Raw genomic sequence first — 19,149 nt, forward strand, 5'->3', positions numbered from 1 at the left:
TCTCTCTCTCTCATTTTCCCTCTCTTTCTTTCTCTTTCTCCTTCCCTATCCCAAACAATAATCTAATGCTACTTCTCTTCCCATGGCAGAATAATAACTACTTTGAATAAATACAAACAAAAACAAGCTCAAACTTTCCTGTCTGCTTGAAATGCTTTGAGAAGTGGACACTCCCATTCCCCCATGTTTGCTGCCAAAGCAGAAACTTTATCATAAGTCAAAACTGATCTTTGAGTAAATGGCCAGAGACAGTGTAGACTGGCACTTCAAGTTCTATAGAAAACCAAAGTATGGAAAAAATATAAAACCTTATTAAATTGCTGTGATAGTGTAGGATTATTTGTCACTTAGCTCTATCTCTGCTACTTCTTGATGGTCATATAGCAGACTCATGGTGGAGATCAGAGCTAAGTAGAGGGGGATTAATTATCAAAACTCTGGACCCCATGAGAACTGGGGACAACCCCTCTGTCTTTCCTGACATTTGTAGATATATTTGGAAGCTTATTTCTTATAGCATTAATAAGTAAAATAAAATAAATTTTGTTGAAAAACTTAGGGATTTGTATCTGTACCTTAGAGATTTTACCATATTTTTCCAACACCATGTAGAATAAGACTTGTTGGCAATGTAAGACCTAATATGAGAAGAGAATCAATTGATCATTGAGGAAGGTGTACACAAAATATCCTCTTACTTTCCCAAAACATATTTCTCTGAATTCATCCATTTTCCATTGATAAAACACCGAGGCTGGTTAATTTGCAAAAAGAGATTTATTTGGCCACCATTTTGGAGGCTTCACGGCGTGGTATCAGTTTCTGCTCTACTCTGGCAAAGGCCTCACAGTGAGTGGAATCACATGGGAGGAGCACATGTGGGAGCAGGAGAAGAAGATAAGACAGATACAGGAAGCTAGAATGTGAAGGAAAGCCCATGAGAATGCCATCAGTTCGCTCTAAAGACAGGCCCTCAATCACTTAGCAGCCTCCCCTGGGCCCCACCTATTAAAAGACCTCTATTAGTTTGCAGAAGCGCATGTGGGAATATGAGATGTCTATGACAGGAACTTGAAGAGTAGGGGATATGCTATGAGAAAGACACCAGTCTCTTCTGAAGGCAGGCCCTCCATGACCTGACCTCCTCGTGGACTTCACCTAGAAGTCTGGATTAGCTTTGCCTTGCTTTAAGTAAAACATCTGGAAGGAGCTTCTTGGGAAGAAAAAGGATTTTGGCTTACAGTTGGAAGATTCTTTTTTGTTTGTTTGCTTGTTTTATTTTTATTTTTTTGACAGGAAGAGTTAGAGAGAGAGAGAGAGAGACAAAGGCCTTCCTTTCATTGGTTCATCCCCCAAATGGCTGCTACAGCTGGAGCTGCGCTGATCAGAAGCCAGGAGCCAGGTGCTTCTTCCTGGTCTCCCATGCGGGTGCGGGGCCCAAGCACTTGGGCCATCCTCCACTGCACTCCCGGGCCACAGCAGAGAGCTGGACTGGAAGAAGAGCAACTGGAGACAGGATCCTGTGCCCCAACCAGGACTAGAACCCCGGGGTGCTGGCACCACAGGTGGAGGATTAGCCTAGTGAGCCGTGGTGCCGTCCTAGTTGGAAGGTTCTTAATTCAGATCATGCAGTTCCATTCTTCTGGTGTCTGGTAGAGCCTGGCCCCAGTGGAATGGCTTTTTTCTTTTCTTTTCTTGTCTTTTCTTTTTTTTTTTTTGGCAGGTAGAGTTAGACAGTGAGAGAGAAAGACAGAAAGGTCTTCCTTCCATTGGTTCACCCCCCAAGTGGCCGCTATGGCCGGCGCTCTGCGCCAATCTGAAGCCAGGAGTCAGGTGCTTCCTCCTGATCTCCCATGTGGGTGTAGGGGCCCAAGCACTTGGGCCTTCCTCCACTGCCTTCCCGGGCCACAGCAGAGAGCTGGACTGGAAGAGGAGCAACCAGGACTAGAACCCTGCTCCCATATGGGATGAAGATTAACCAAGTGAGCCACAGCGACGGTCCTTGGAATTTTTTTTTTCCCCACTTCCTCACCAGCTCTTGTGATTTTTTTCAATTTTGGATGATGGCCATTCTAACTGTGGTGAGGTGGAACCTCATTGTGGTTTTTGTTTGCATTTCCCTGATATCTAGTGATCCTGAGCATTTTTTCATGTGTCTAATGGTCATTTGTATTCTGCCTTTAAAAAAATGGTTATTCATATTCTTAGCCCATTTCCAAACTGGATTGCTTGTTTTGTTGTTGTTGAGTTTCTTGAGCTCCTTTTATATTCTGGATATTAATTCTTTATCATATGTATAGTTACAATATTTTCTCCCGTTCTGTTGGTTTCCTTTTTTGTTGTTGTTGAGTATTTCCTTTGTTGAGCAGAAGCTTTTTGGCATGATGTAATCTCATTTGTCTACGTTTGCCTTTATTGCCTGTCCTTCTGAGGTCTTATCAAAGAAGTCATTGCCTATTCCAATGTCTTGCAGTGTTTCTCCTATGACTTCCTCTAGTAAAAGAATTCTGGAAGCCCCTAGAACTGGTGCAGATGGTCTGTACAAAATCACTGCTTCATTTATGAAAGCATATTTCCTCTCTCTGGAAATCTTCACCCATTCTGGAGGTTAGGGTTGGAGTCTAAGGCCTGGAACATCCAAATATCTCAGGATTGTGTTTTCTTTATGGTTTTTTGTTGTTTGACTTTTTATTTTTCATTCTTTCTCATTTCCTCCTGTTACTCCTTTTCTTCTCACCATCTTATGCTTTGTCTCTTCACAGCCTTCAGGGGCCAAAGCCTTTTCATATCATCCAAATCTCATCCTTTGCAAAGCAGCACACTGGCACAATCTTGAGACTCAGGATGCTTGGGTGATATACAGATTTCTGACTGGGATAGTGATACAGGAACTGCCATGTTTCGGACACCTTGGTCTAAGGGCTACATCAGTAAGGAAAAGGTACTTGAACTGGAAGAGTCATTCTGGGTCTACTTCTTTGCATTCAGTAGGAAAGTTCAGACCCATGCTCCTAAATTCCACATGGAATGGGAGTCTCTCTCTCTCCTTTGGAGAATTCATGGCCACTTTCCTCTCTTCTGTTCCAGGCTACTACTTTCTATGATCCATCTGCCCTCCTCTACTTTACCTCCTCATGCACTCTCTTCCCCAGAGTGGCTTCTCATTGTGTCTCCTCACCTTTCTAAAGTATTCCAGACCCTGGCTGTCCCTGTGGTCTTCTCTGAGAGACCAAAGTTTCACCTTCTTAAGCAAATCTGGTTATCTTATGTCCAACTTGTTCATCAAAGGTCTATACTACTCCTTTCCTATGTCTAGGGAACCCAACATGTGGATCCGTCCTTCAATCTAGCTCTACAATCTTCTCCCTGAGCACTCATTTGGATTTACTTTGAAATACTTTGCGGCTGGCGCCGCAGCTCAATAGGCTAATCCTCCGCCTGTGGCACCGGCACACTGGGTTCTAGTCCCTGTCAGGGTGCCGGATTCTATCCGGGTTGCTCCTCTTCCAGGCCAGCTCTCTGTTGTGGCCAGGGAGTGCAGTGGACGATGGCCCAAGTCCTTGGGCCCTGCACCCGCATGGGAGACCAGGAGAAGCACCTGGCTCCTGGCTTCGGATCAGCGCCATGCGCCGGCCACAGTGCACTGGCCACAGTGGCCATTGGAGGGTGAACCAACAGTAAAAGGAAGACCTTTCTCTCTGTCTCTCTCTCTCACTGTCCACTCTACCCGTCAAAAAAATTTAAAAAAAAGAAATACTTTGCCACTTGCTCTATCATTATGTTCCACATGCTGTCCCTTTCCTCTCTCTGTTACTCCACATATGTCTTGACCACAGCCCTCTCTCTCATTCATAACACAAGTACCTCTCTCCAATATTCTCTTTTTCTGAAAAATCCCTAAATGTTTTAAGTGATTTCTAACTTACTTCCCATCCAAGACCTTTCCCTTCACAAAAATCTAAAATCACACATCCCTCTCCAACTCATTTCTTTCTTGTTCCTGTTTAATGAGTCCATCTCTTTTTCCTTCCACCTAGACCCTTTGAGATCCAGGCCAAAGCAGCCTGTGAACTGAATTCCACAGATGCCATAATAAGCTCCAAGTTTTATGAGGAGTGGATCTCCTGAGAACCAATCATTATTCATGTGCACCTGCTCCAGAGGATAGTAGTAGAGCACAGAAGTTCTGTACGCTGATAACTCAATACAAAGATATCTGTGATGCTGTAAAGAAATTCCCCTTGGTAATACGCCTTCAATATTTCTTGAGCATACTCAAAGCAGGGAAGGCTGATCTGTAGAGGCAAGGTTAGTTTGCCCTTAGTTTCACTTCCCACTACCGTCTCTAAGCTCAACAATAGGAAAGTATCCCTAGAAATAGAGGGGATTATTCAATAGACTATTTGGTTTGCCAAGGAGTGGGTGAGGTTGCTGTACAACATGTGGGTTTGTAGGTAACCATGCTCTGGAATATGTCATAATGTGGCATTCTACTCAGTCTCTCTTGCCTCAGTGAAACAATCTGGCTGCCCATTAGCCCAAGTCCAGGACCTGGCTATCTGCTGCTGGTGTGTCATATGTCTGGCTTCTACTGGGTAATGCGGGTACAAGGTATGCCAGAGCAGTCAGGTATGCTACAAAGTGACATTCTGCCTAATGCTGATGAAATGTGGTATTTCTGAGTAACCCTGGATGTGGCATCTGCCTAGATGCTAGCCTGTCTTGATGAATGAAGCACAATAGTCTAGGAAAGCAAGACATAATCCTCTTCTGAGATGAAAAAGAACTGGAAGTGTTGGGCACCAAAAAATATGTTGTGCCCAGATCGTTAGATCCCCGCAGAGACCCCCAGAGAGTTGATCACACTGAACTGCAAAAGCAAGGTTTATTCAGGAGTACAAGCCGCAACAGGGACCCCATCCAACCAACTGGCACAGCGGAGGAAGGAGTGAGGCCCCGGTCTTTGTTTGGGAGAGTTTTTAAAGGAAAAAAGGGCTACATCAGCAGGAAAAAGGAGTTACATACAGCATGGAAGCTTCGGGCACAGGAAGTTACAGCGGGGGCTTACAGCAGGGGAGCTTTGGGTATAGAGTTACTTTGTTCAGCAATCTCTACGGTGCTGTGCTTGGTCTACGGAGCTAGCTGTCCCTGGTAAGCTTTGATATCTCTGGAATGCCTGAATGCCTGCTTTTACAAGGACCCGGGTCTGCTATGGGAAACGGAGGCTGCTTTTTTTTTATTGTTTTAAAATGGAGTCACTTTGGTTCTTCAGGAGCAGCCTGGAAATGGCAGCAGATAATCTTCAAATATGGCGTGGCATTGGGGGAAGGGTAGTACTTACCATAAGAGAAAGAGAGAGATCGATCTATTAGATGGCTGAGTGGGTAGAGAGAGAGAGAGAGAGAGAGAGAGAGAGAGACTTGGCGATATTATTTCTCGGATCCTTTTCCAGCAGAAATAAGTCATTGATTTATAGTGCAAAGCCCTAACAATGAAGAACTGATGGAGAGTGAAAGGATACAGGTGCTCAGAAAAATGAGAAATGGAACTGGAGAAGACGATACATTGGCAGCAGGTGAATTGTGGTGATGTCACAATGGGCAAAGGAAGGCCAAAGAATTGACTACATGGCATTTGAAGTGACATCATCGTGTTCCCTCTCCACTGTCAAGGCTCTGCATCTACATTGGTTTGATTTTTGCTGTGCTTTGGTCTGTGGTTTTGAAAGCATTGGTGAGTGATAATTATTTCATTTTTCTTTTCTGTCTGCCTTCCCAGTGGTTCCCACTATTTAACTGTTTAGTCACCCTAGTCTCAATCTTTACGCCAGACTCTTCCCAACTTCCATCTCCTATGTAGAAATATATTTAAAAATGTGGTACATATGTACATAAAATATACCACTTTTACTGTTTTTAAGTATACAGATTAGTTAAGTACATTCACATTGTTGTGCAACCATTACCATCACCCATGCCCAGATTCCCCTTTTTGTTGCAAAACTGAAACTATTCTAATTAGACAACAACTCCCCACCTCCCAACCCTGGCAACATCCATTCTGTTTTCTGTCTGTATAATTTTTTTTTAATTTTTATTTATTTATTTGAGAGGTAGAGTTATAGACAGAGAGATAGAGAAACAGAGAGAAAAGTCTTCCATCCTCTGGTTCACTCCCCAAATGGCCGCAACAGCTAGAGCTGGGCCAATCTGAAGCCAGGATCCTAGAGCTTCTTACAGGTCTCCCACACAGGTTCAGGAGTCCAAGCACCTGGGCCATCCTCCACTGCTTTCCCATTCCATAGCAGAGAGCTAGCTAAGTAGCCAGGCACAAACCGGCACCCATATGGGATTCCAGCGCCACAGACAGAGGCCTTCCCCACTATGACACAGTGCTGGCCCCTGTCTGTGTAAATTTGTTTGCTTACCCTAGGTCCCTCAAATAAGTGAAATGATACAGTATTTATCCTTTTATGATTAGTTTATCCCACTTAGCATAGTATCTTCAAGATACATCATGTTATAGAACATGTTAGAATTTCCTTTCAATATTCCATTGTATGCCTATTTCATGTTGTTTATCCACTTATACATCAATGCACACTAGAATCGCTTCCAATATTTGCTACTATGAATAATGCTGCTATGAATATGGGTGTTCAAATCTCTCTCATATGTATTTGACTATCTTTTGTTATATTCTTGGCAAGTGTATTAGAATATCTTAAGTCCTCATTACAGCTTGTCTCCCATTTGCAATAAATGCCACGAGTCATAGAAGCTCACAATTTCTGCTCAGGAGTCAATCTCACTATATTTCATCAAATAATCATCAGATTTGAGCATAAAAAGCTGTCATAGAATATAAAATAATCTACACACAGAAAAAGAAAAGTAATTAAAAACAATTTATTTTGAGTTAATACTAATATAGGACCCACCATTATTTTGTCGTTTAGTAGTTGCTTATTCTGAACTTTTGGGATGACTAAATGTTTTGTACCTTACATTTTCTTAATGTTGTGAGTCATATCTATTGATTTGCAAATGACAGAACAAGTTATGTGTCTCTAGCTTATCTATCTTGTTTGAATGTATGTCTGTGGGTTCAGCTGAAAATTTGTTTTCCTTATGTTTTTGTATCTGTGTCCATTTAATCATATATACCTATATATACAATTAAGCCTATTGGTAAACAGGTAGCTGCTGTGTTGAAGGGTTCACATAGATGTCCAGTGAATGCCTTTTCTAGAAGCAGACAATTGATCAGAGTGTGTCAATTTCTTAGTAGACGATTTCAGTGCCATGAAGCATTTTCAAATGATGAGACAATGTTCCATAATCACTTATAAATAAGGCATGGAAGCTGGCACTGTCACTATTGCGAGTCCGTTATCTTCTTTTTGACAGTTGCACAGCCTATCTGAAAACCAAAACTAGAGCACAAAAAAACTAGAGCACAAGAGATAACTGTAGGCCAGCACCGCGGCTCAATAGGCTAATCCTCCGCCTTGCGGTGCCGGCACACCGGGTTCTAGTCCCGGTCAGGGCACCGGATTCTGTCCCAGTTGCCTCTCTTCCAGGCCAGCTCTCTGCTGTGGCCAGGGAGTGCAGTGGAGGATGGCCCAGGTGCTTGGGCCCTGCACCCCATGGGAGACCAGGAGAAGCACCTGGCTCCTGGCTCCTGCCATCGGATCATACAGTGCGCCGGCCGCAGTGGCCATTGAAGGGTGAACCAAAGGTAAAGAAAGACCTTTCTCTCTGTCTCTCTCTCTCATTGTCCACTCTGCCTGTCAAAAAAAAAAAAAAAAAAAAACCACAACTGTAAGGGTTGCTGAAGCAACACGTGATGAAAGTCAAGTTTTCTTCAATACAAAAGATCTGGATAAAAATAAGGGGCTCTGTAAAGATCTTTCTCTTTTGGATGCAAGATGTGTAGTAAAAACATATTTCAAGTATTTCCCATTTGATGGATTTTTTTTCCCCATGTTGCTAGTGTTTTGGTTATAATAATTGTTGAACCTTGGCTAACTATGTTTTATCTTTCCCTGGCCCTATGACCTTTCCCTCACTGCATATTATAGTATTTTGTTATCCCTCTGTCCCTCAATTTTATCAAACTTATTCGCAGATAATGACCTTTCCATAGAGAAACTTTGCTGGTTGGTCTAGTTAAGGTGGCATGCTCCAACTCAAATAACTTTTGTTTATTTTGAATACTCAAGTTAATATAAACTACCTTATTAATTTTTATATATGTATTGCCTTTTTTTAGATTTGTTTATTTGAAAGTCAGAGTTACACACAGAGAAAAGGAGAGGCAGAGAGAGAGAGAGTCTTCCATCCACTGGTTCACTCCCCAGCCGGCGGCAACAGCCAGAGCTGTGCTGATCTGAAGCCAGGAGCTTCTTCCAGGTCTTCCTATGCAGGTGCAGCGGCCCAAGGACTTGGGCCATCTTTCACTGCTTTCCCAGGCCATAGCAGAGAGCTGGATCAGAAAAGGAGCAGCTGGGACTCAAACTGGAGCCTATAGGCCATGCTGGCACTGCAGGCAGCAGCTTTACCTGCTACTCCACATCCTCAGCCCCTATGTATTGCCTTTAAGCATAATAACATGAATTAAATTTATTTAATCACATTTGTATTTCAGTGCCTAGATTATATAGTCTATATAGCAGGTGATTAAAAATATGTTTGTTGAATGGACTAATAATGTTTGATTTGCCAGAAGAGATTTCAGTGGCACCCACCTCTATCTAAAAGGCTATATATTTTCAGGTACTGAAATGTTTGTAAGTGCTGATAGCACCAAATGATGTACTTGGATCATTGATACTGTGCAAGAATGGTAGAATGGTCACTCTCAGTTCTGCTTTTCCTACAGGTTATTATTATATTTACAAGTATGATAGGATCCTAAGATACAAATATGACCTCAGGGAGCACTGTGTCAGAGTTCCCTGTGCTGTGAGTGACATGCGTAGTTACTCATAAAATGTTATTTCAGGTTCCTCTTCTGCAGTGTTTTGGTTCTCCTTAGGAACCTCTTAGGGAAGGGTGACTGTGGTATACAGTGATTTTCAAGGAATCCATGACAAGATGCCTTAATTCATTCTAATTCTACTTCTGACAAGGTATTGTAATCAAGAAGTGAGCTTCCTTTTATGTTTGAGTGAGGCACAAGATATGCCTCCAAAAAGATAAATCTGAGCCTTCTGCACAGATATATCTAACCTGTCGATGAAACTGACATAGGTGGGTTCAAAAGAGGCTGAAGATACTAAATCATGTTGGAAAAAATGACCCCATTGTCAATAATCTGGTAATGATTACATATTGAGCAGCTGAATTATCCTAGAAAATAAGAAATATGCCTATTCATGGTAAAGTTGATGGACTCTACTATGAGCCAGGTATTATTCTGTATCCTTTATACCTATCAACTGATATACTCTTTATCACAATCCTGGACAGATGTTATTATTTTCCTTTTAGAGAAGAGGAAACAAAGGCAATATAAACAGCAAATTTTATAGGAGGTTTTGCTTCAAAATCCATGCTTTAAATATCACAGTGTATATTTAATAAGTAACTACTGGAAGCCTACCAGCCTACCACATGACACACATGAAGATGGGTAATGATATATATCAAACACAAGAGTACAATATGTATCTCCACAAAGCTTCATCCGATAGAACACTGGAGAGGCTGCCAGTAACTAAATAAAACAAAAGTATGTGTAAAGTGATAACAAACACTACTAGTAAGGAGTGAATCAGGGAGGAGATGGTAGAGATGGTAGCGGTAGATGGTAGAGGCTTTCTTTCAGAGTTCGTAGACAGAATGGGCCACCCTGAGGAAAGAGTTGTGAAAAGATATCATGGGCCAGCGCTGTGGCATAGCGGGTAAAGCTGCCGCTTGCAGTGCCAGGCTCCCATATGGGCACAGCTCAGGCCCTTGAGGCCATCTGGGGAGTCAAACAGTGGATGGAGACACCCCCCACCGTGCCTCTACCTCCCTGTAACTCTGCCTTTCAAATAAATAAATAAATCTTAAAAAAAAAAAAAGAAAAGATACCAAAATAAGAGTAAGAAATAAGCTATGTGGTATCTAGGGGAGGTGCATAGAAGATAAAGGAACTGCAGATAAATGAATGCCTGAACTGCAGTAAGTGTGGAGGGACAAAGAGAGGGTGAGTGAGTTACAGTCAGGTCATAGATAGGGGTTGTAGATCATTGCACAGGGATTACAACTCATTGCAATTTTGACTAATTGTGCAGCAGGTGTTACTTTCATGTAAATAAGTTCTTAGAAGAAAGTAGAATGGATTTTTGCCAGATGTCAGGTACAGAAGAGAACAAGATGCTGTGTGGGCAGCCACAGGTAGTCGCTCCCTTTGTTTACACTTAAACATATGAATGGAGACAATTAGGCTAGGGAGATTCTGCAGGAAGAACCTAAACCTCTCACAAGAGCTAATATAGATAATCAGTCACACCTGAATCCTGCATTTATCACCTAAGTGTTTTATTGTAACCTTAAAAGCCTTTTTGATATGTAAATCTTTTGTGCTCCTTCTTGTAAACAACTGGTCATGTTTAAATACAACTGGATTTATTCAATAAATGAGCCTTGATCAGGACATGTCTTGGCTCCATTCTTTGCGTCCTTGTCCCCGCATTCCCACTCTCTGTTTCAGGAAACCCAGTTCATTGTGCCGCAGGTCAATGAAGGGTAAAAAGTTTGCTGAGTGGGATAAATAAGCTTTGCTCTACAGCATAGCACCATAGGCTACCAATATTGTACTGTATACTTAAAATGCAATGAGTGGATTTTGAGTTAGGTAATCTTAGAGCATACACAAAAAAATAAACTACTAATAAGAAAGGGGTGGTAACTTTGGAAAGTGGTGGACAGGTGTGATTTTTACCATGGTGACAGTTTCAGAGCTGTCCGTGTCCCCAAACACACAACACTAAAGACATGAAATTTATACATGATTTTACACATTGATATACCTTAAAAAACTGATTTAAAGAAAACAACATGAATTCTTAAGCACAAGTGTCACCCAATCTCACAACCTGTTACTACAAAATGGATCAAATTTTATCTATACCCAAATTACAGTGACCCTGATCTGCTTATTTGCATAAGCAGAACTTATCCTCCTGAAAGTAGGTTTCCTCCATGCTTGTAACACAGCCCTTAGCATCAGTTATCAAGTGGCACCTGCTTTGTTTTTCCTCTCCAGTTCATGTTTCCATTGCCAACTACCTGCTGCCCACAAAGTTGTTTGCAGCGGTCTCACAGCTGCTGGTATAGATGATGTGATGATATCTAACCAGGGTGACTACCACCTGGCGTCTGCCAGATCTTCTGACTGACATCCAGACACCTTCATGAGAACATGCTCTCTGCAGAGGAAAGAGGCATGCTTTTCTCCTCAGTACTTTGCTGCATTGGAACCCAGTTCCAGAGGCTGCTTGGCTTGTGTTGTTTCCTTAGGCTTCTTGTAGATGATCACATAAGCTTCTGAATCTCACCTGTCTTTTGGGATTCAATAAAGAATCTCTTTATTCAGTAAAGAAATTCTTCCTGCTACTTCAGTTGATTGGACAGATAAGCTAAATAAGCCGTGGCTGTAAATGAGATCCTGCAAATTGCAAAGGATTCACATAAATTGACTGAACTTAATATGCTCTTAAAAACCGCAGGGTACAAAAAAAATGTAATGTATATGAGAGGAATTGACATTTTGAGATTTGATTATTGTTAATACCACTTGTCTACACTCTTGAGGAAAAATGTTTTTTCTACTTACTACTTGTTGGATTGTTTATTTAGTAGAAGGTTAAGGTTGTGATTATAAAGAAAAATTGGAAGTATGGCATTGTAAAAGAAAAACAAGAAAGGAAGGAGGGAGAGGGTGGGAGTTAAGGAGTGGTGAGAGGAGGTGTGAGGAGCCAGCACTGCGGTGTAGTGGGTAAAGCTGCCACCTGCAGTGCCAGCATCCCATATGGGTGCCAATTCAAGTCCCAGCTACTCCACTTCCAACCAACTCTCTGCTATGGCCTGGAAAAGCAGTAGAAGTCTTGGGGCCCTGCACCCACGCGGGAGACCCGGATGAAGCTCCTGGCTCCTGGCTTCAGATCCTCACAGCTCCAACCGTTGCAGCCAATTGGAGGAGTGAACCAGCAGATGAAAGACCTCTCTCTCTCTCTTCACCTCTCCTCTCTCTGTGTAACTCCTTCAACAAATAAATATGTCTTTTAAAAAAACTATATATGAAACACATGAAATTTATCCCCTTTATATAAATATTTTTAAAACAGAAAATCTCGATTTCTTTCACTGTTAAAATTATCCTGAAAGCAATACCAGCAGCCTTATTGATTACTAGTAAATATCTATGTCCCAGTAGAGAGATTCTACATTTAAAATGAGAGAAATTCCTTTAAGGGAGTTACGTGGTTCCAATTTTTGCATCAGAAATAAAATCTAAGATATCAACTTCCTTCACATAAGGAGCAGCAGTGATTATTAAAATATGAAATAGTATTTAGTTTCAAATAAAAACATATAGGAAGGTTATAGTGTATCATTGATTTTAATAAATAGAGCTTTTACATAAATACATACACCATTATATTCTGTCAGTAAATAAAACCCATCTCACTCCGACCTCAAATCACCTGATAAAATCTTGCATAATCTTTTAGTATTTATTGCATCCCTTAACACCTTATATTTAATTTCTAATTTACTTTAGCATATTTTCCTTATCAATTCTTTAGAGTTCACATTGACATTTTATTAATTTTGTTCAAAAATACCTTGACACTTATGCCACAGTTTCTATTATATAATTACTTAAATTTTTATTTTGAAAATATACCTTTTAATATTGGTATTCTTTCCTCTCTACTTTTTGACTTATTTTATGGTTCTTTTTCTTGTTTCCTGAGTTAGTTATCTAGAAAATTTATTAATTTATTTTGAAAGTTTGTTCTTTTCTAAAAGAGCACTTGGAGCACTACTTGCTATTTAAATCTAGCATAGCTTCATAACACCATTATAAACAGAAGACATGATATTCAAGTTAATACAGAGTACAAAGATTGTATGGAAGTCATATCATTTGGCATATAGTTATGAAAGTTGCTTCACTTTATCATATCATGTACATGACCATGGAGCCTTCTTTTCTTACATTATGATCATGGTCTTGAGTCATTTTGTGATATTAATATCTGTTTTAAAGGAAAAATGGAATACATGTGTATGTATGCAATATCTATATCTGTAGTGAATGTGGAAAATGAAAAAAATTGCTAAATTTTAAAACTAAAACTAATTATAGTAAAAAAAGAAAATTGAATAACCTAAAAACATAATTCAGTAAAAATTGGAATGACATATGCCAAACATCAATGCTAAAATAACTGTACTAATCAGAAAAATTTGAAATAATTTACAAAATAAAATAAGATAAAAAAGAAAGCAATTATCCCACAAGATGTTGCACTGTTAAATGAGTTATAACAACACCAGTTTTGAATTTGGAAGTTTCAAAGTCTACAAATCTTTACAAGAAACTAAGCAAAGTAAGAATAAATAATCTCTGAAATCAATCAAACAATAAATAACAAAATTTTAATGTAATTCTTTCTAAGTTAAAATGATCCAGAAGATAAATTCAAAAGAAAAAATGTGCAAGAATGTAAGATTTGGAACATTACATGATATGATAATTTCCTCCTTGCTTTACAAAATTTCATAAGGGCGTAACCACATTTTTGGTGAAAAACATTTGCTAATTGTGGTCATCTCTCTTTTAAGAAGAAATTTCCCCTTTTCTGCTTTTCTCTGAAGCTACCCCACAGTCACATTCACAGATCCTCTTTTGTTATCTTGTTTCTGAACTGGAAGCTTCTCTAGAAATATAAGATGCTGATTCACACAACTCAGTTTTTATAAGTAAAAAACTTATTGCAGAGATCTAATCTAAAATAGATTTGAAAAATTATTTTTCACTGAATTGTCTAAATTTAAAGAAATGTCCTATCTACTAAATTTTTATTAAAAATATAAATATTTTATTTCTCTTTGGATTATTTATTTTTTAAACTTTTATTAGTAAATATAAATTTCCAAAATACAGCTTTTATGGATTACAATGGCTTCACCCCCCCCATAACTTCCCTCCCACCCCCCACTATCTCTCCCCTTCCATTCACATCAAGATTCATTTTCAATTCTCTTTATATACAGAAGAACAATTTAATATATATTAAGTAAAGATTTCAACAGTTTGCACCCACACAGAACATAAAGTGTAAAATACTGTTTGAGTACTAGTTATAGCATTAAATCACAATGTACAGCACATTTAAGACAGAGATCCTACATGAGGAGTAAGTGCACAGTGACTCCTGTTGTTGACTTAACAATTTGACACTCTTGTTTATGGCGTCAGTAATCTCCCTATGCTCTTGTCATGAGTTGCCAGGGCTATGGAAGCCTTTTGAATTCGCCGACTTCAATCTTATTCAGACATGGTCATAGTCAAAGTGGAAGTTCTCTCATCCCTTCAGAGAAAGGTACCTCCTTCTTTGATGGCCCATTCTTGTTCTTTCTACTGGGATCTTACTCGCAGAGATCTTTCATTTAGTTGTGTGTTTTTTTTTTTTGTTTTTTTTTTTCCATAGTGTCTTGGCTTTCCATGCCTAAAATACTCTCATGGGCTCTTCAGCCAGATCTGAATGCCTTAAGGGCTGATTCTGAGGCCTGAGTACTGTTTAGGACATCTGCCATTCTATGAGTCTTCTGTGTATAGCGCTTCCCATGTTGGATCGTTCTCTCCCTTTTTTATTCTATCAGTTAGTATTAGCAGACACTAGTCTTGCTTATGTGATCCGTTTACCTATTAGACCTATCAGTGTGATCAATTGTGAACTTAAATTGATCACTTTGACTAGTGAGATGGAATTGGTAATGCCACCTTGATGGGATTGAATTGGAATCCCCTGGCACATTTCTAACTCTACCATTTGGGACAAGTCAGCTTGAGCATGTCCCAAATTATACCTCTCCTCCCTCTCTTATTCCCACTCTTATATTTAACAGGATTCACTTTTCAGTTAAATTTAAACACCTAAGAATAATTGTGTGTTAATTACAGAGTTCAACCAATAGTATTAAGTAGAACAACAAAAAAAAATACTAAAAGGGATAAAGTATTAAGTTGTACATCAACAGTCAGGACAAGGGCCGATCAAGTCACTATTTCTTATAGTGTCCATTTCACTTCAACAGGTTTCCTTTTTGGTGCTTGGTTAGTTGTCACCGATCAGGGAGAACATATGAAATTTGTCCCTCTGGAACTGGCTTATTTCACTCAGCATGATGTGTTCCAGATTCCTCCATTTTGTTGCAAATGACCGGATTTCATTGTTTTTTACTGCTGTATAGTATTCTACAGAGTACATGTTCCATAATTTCTCTTTGGATTATTTAAATGAGAGATCAATGTATCTTAGATATTAATTTTCTTGCTTTGCATATTTACATTAATTTAATATTTAGTCCCATAAGTTGTTAGCTTTATTAAGGTAAAATTGGCAAAAAATTGAGTATAATCAGGAAGTATAGCATGATGTCCTGATATATGTAACACTGTGAAATGATCACAATATTATTTATTGTGAACAATGGTCACCCCCCTCTGCTATAGGACACCATAAACTATCACCTCCATCTCAATAATATTGGTTCTTATTATTTAATCTCCCTCTGTCTGCTCTCTCCCCAACATTTGCAGTCTCTAGTAATCACTATCCAAAAGTCATAAGAAATAAAAAAAGACTTTTTATTCTAGTCTCCACAAATGAAGATCATATAGTATTTGTCTTTCTATGTCTGCTTTATTTCACTTAACATAATGTTCTATGAAAATGGTAATTCCATTTCCTTTGGATATATATCCAAAAGTGGGAAAGCAGGATCACATGGGATGTCTATTTCTTTGTGTGTTTTAGAGGGAACTTCTTTTTTCCCCCCAAAGAAACCTTTTTCTTAAAGAATACAAACTTCATTCATTTCATAAATACAATTTTAATAACATAGTGATTCTTCCTACTGTACCCACCTTCCCACCCACACTTCCAATCCTCTTAATCCTACCTCTTCTATTCCCAGTCTTATTTTTAACTAAGATCTACTTTGAAATAAATTTATACACAGAAAATTAACTATATAAATAGCGCTCAACAAATTTTATGAAAAAAAAAACAACTATTCCTCAACAGTTGAGAAAGCACTGTTTAATGTCATTGCATCTCGAATTAATTTCACTTATTTTCTTAAGCATTGTTTTTTTTGAGAAAATTAACTTTAAAGAAGAAACCAAGAATGATACATCTTTTGTGAGCACTTAGACATAATATAACTTATGAGAAATAAGAAAATCCTTCACTTAACACACTAAAACAAAGTAAATCTTTGAGAACAAGTTTTACTATTAACTCTCATAATACAGCTCTTTGAGGACAGAGGTCTTGCATGGGAAGTTAGTGCACAGTGACTCCTGTTGTTAATTTAACAATTAACATTCATGTATGACATCAGTGATCACCAGAGGCTCTTGAAATGAGCTGCCTAGGCTATAGAAGCCTTTTGAATCCACAAACTCCTTCATTATTTAGATAAGGCCATAAGTAAAGTGGAAGTTCTCTCCTCCCCTCAGAGGAGAACATTCTTCCTTGATGACCACTTCTTTCCACTTAGGTCTCACCCATAGAGGTTCTTCATGTAGGACACTTTTTTGCCACAGTGTCTTTCCATGCCTTAAATGCTCTCATGGGCTTTTCAGCCAGAGGAGTGCTTTAATGGCTGATCCTGAGGTCAGAGTGTTACTTAAAGTGATTATCACTCTATAGTCTGCTGTATGGATTGGTTCCCATGTTGGAGCATTCACTCCTTTTTAATTATATCTATTATTATTACCAAACAATCATACTTATATGATCACTTTGACACTTAATCCTATTCATATGATCACTTTAACACTTAAAATGAGTATATGAGTATAAAATTAATTGAAAATATATCTTAGTAAAAATTATACAGGAATAAGAGGGAGGAAGAAGGGGGATGGGAGTGTGGGTGGGATGAATCACCATGATCCTAAATTTGTAATTATGAAATGTATGAAGTTTGTAACTGTAAAATGGTATAGTTCTTCATGCAATCCTATGGATTTACTTCTAAGGGTATAGTTTAAAAATCTGCCATGAGACCCCAAATCCCCTTAAGCCAGGTGGTAAAAATAGCATTTTAAGTGTTAAAGTACATTTCATGTATTTCTTAATATAGTTTGAAGAAGATAATCATACTTGCTTCTCTCCTCCTCTCCCTCCCTCTATCCATCTGTTTCCTTCTTTCCTTCCTTCCCTCATTCATTCCTTCCTTTTATTTAATTTTTGCAAAGGCCTAATTACAATCTACTCTATAATCACAGGTTTAATTCACCTCTAGCCATATAATTCAACAAGTAAAAAGTATGAAAGTCGCATTCCCACAAGATTATAAACAGAGGCTAAAAATAACAATGGTATAAAAAGATGTCCACTATATTCTATACATTTTTGTATTCTATATTAACTGCAACATATCAGAGAAAACATATGATGTTTGTCTTTATGGGACTGGGTTATTTAACTAAGCACAATGGTTTCCAGTTGCACCAATCTATTTTAAACTCATTTCTTGCTTTGGTCTGTTGCAAATCTCTATGTCTTCATAGTTTAATTTTGATAGGCTGCATGTGCCAGAAAATTTTTCTTTTCTTTTTCAATTTGTTGGAGTATATTTTTCTAATGATCTTTGTGTTTCTGTATTGTCAATTTTAAAGCCATATTTTCATCCATGATTTTATTTATTTAGTTCCTGTGTTTTTACTGGTTTTTCTAGATATGCATTTGCTAACTTTACCTTTTCAAATAACCGACTCTTCGTTTCACTGATCTTTCACAGTTTTTAAATACTGCACATATGTGAAAAACATGCTCTAGATCACTAGCCATCAGGGAAATGTAGATAAAAACCAAGAGTGATAAATTCATAACTGATCATAAAGATAGGATTAAGTGTCAAAGGGATCACATAAATAAGACCAAGTGTCTGCTAATGATAATTGACATAATTAAAAAGAAGAGAGCAATCCAACATGGGAAGCAGGGCACAGGGCAGACTCATAGAATGACAAATGCCCTAAACAGCACTCTGGCCTCAGAATCAGCCCTTAAGAATTTAATCTGGCTAAAAGGCCTGTGAGAGCATTTCAGGCATGGAAAGCCAAGACACTGTGGCAAAAAAAAAAAAAAAAAAAAAAAAAAAAAAAAAAAAAAATGACGTAAATGAAAGATCTCTGTGAGTGAGGTCCCGGTGGAAAGAAGGGGCCATGAAATAAGGAGGTACTTTTCTCTGAAGAGAGGAAAGAACTTCCACTTTGATTATGGCCCAGTCTAAATAAGGTTGTAGTTTGTAGAGTCAAGAGGCTTCCATAGCCTTGGCAGCTCATCACAAGAGCCTCAGGTGGTCATTGACATCATAAATAAGAGTGTCAATTGTTAAATCAACAACAGGAGTCACTGTGCACTTGCTCCCAATTTAGGACATCTGTCCTTAAAACCGCTATAATCCAAAAGTTGTACTTATGAAATTTATATTTATTAAATAAAAGCTTTCTATTAAAAAAACACAATGAGGTATCACTTCACCCCAGTTAGAATTGATCTCGTACAGAAATTTAAAAATAAAGTAAGTGCTAACAAGGTTGTAGGAAAAAAGTACCCTAAACCACTGTTGATGGGAATGTAAACTAGTATAGCCATTGTGGAAGAGAAGACGGCATGGAGATTACTCAGAAATCTGCAAATGGATCTACCATATGAACCAGCCATCCTACTCCTGGAAATTTACCCAAACAAAAAGAAATTAGCATATGAAATAGTTATCTATACCCCTATGTTTATTGCAGCTCAATCCACAATAGCTAAGATATAGAATCAAACCAGATGTCCATCAACAGATAAATGGATAATAAAAATGTATTATATATATGCTATAGAAAATTATTCAGCCA

The sequence above is a fragment of the Oryctolagus cuniculus genome, chromosome 7 (assembly GCF_964237555.1).
Source record: "Oryctolagus cuniculus chromosome 7, mOryCun1.1, whole genome shotgun sequence".
NCBI classification, from domain to species: Eukaryota; Metazoa; Chordata; class Mammalia; order Lagomorpha; family Leporidae; genus Oryctolagus; species Oryctolagus cuniculus.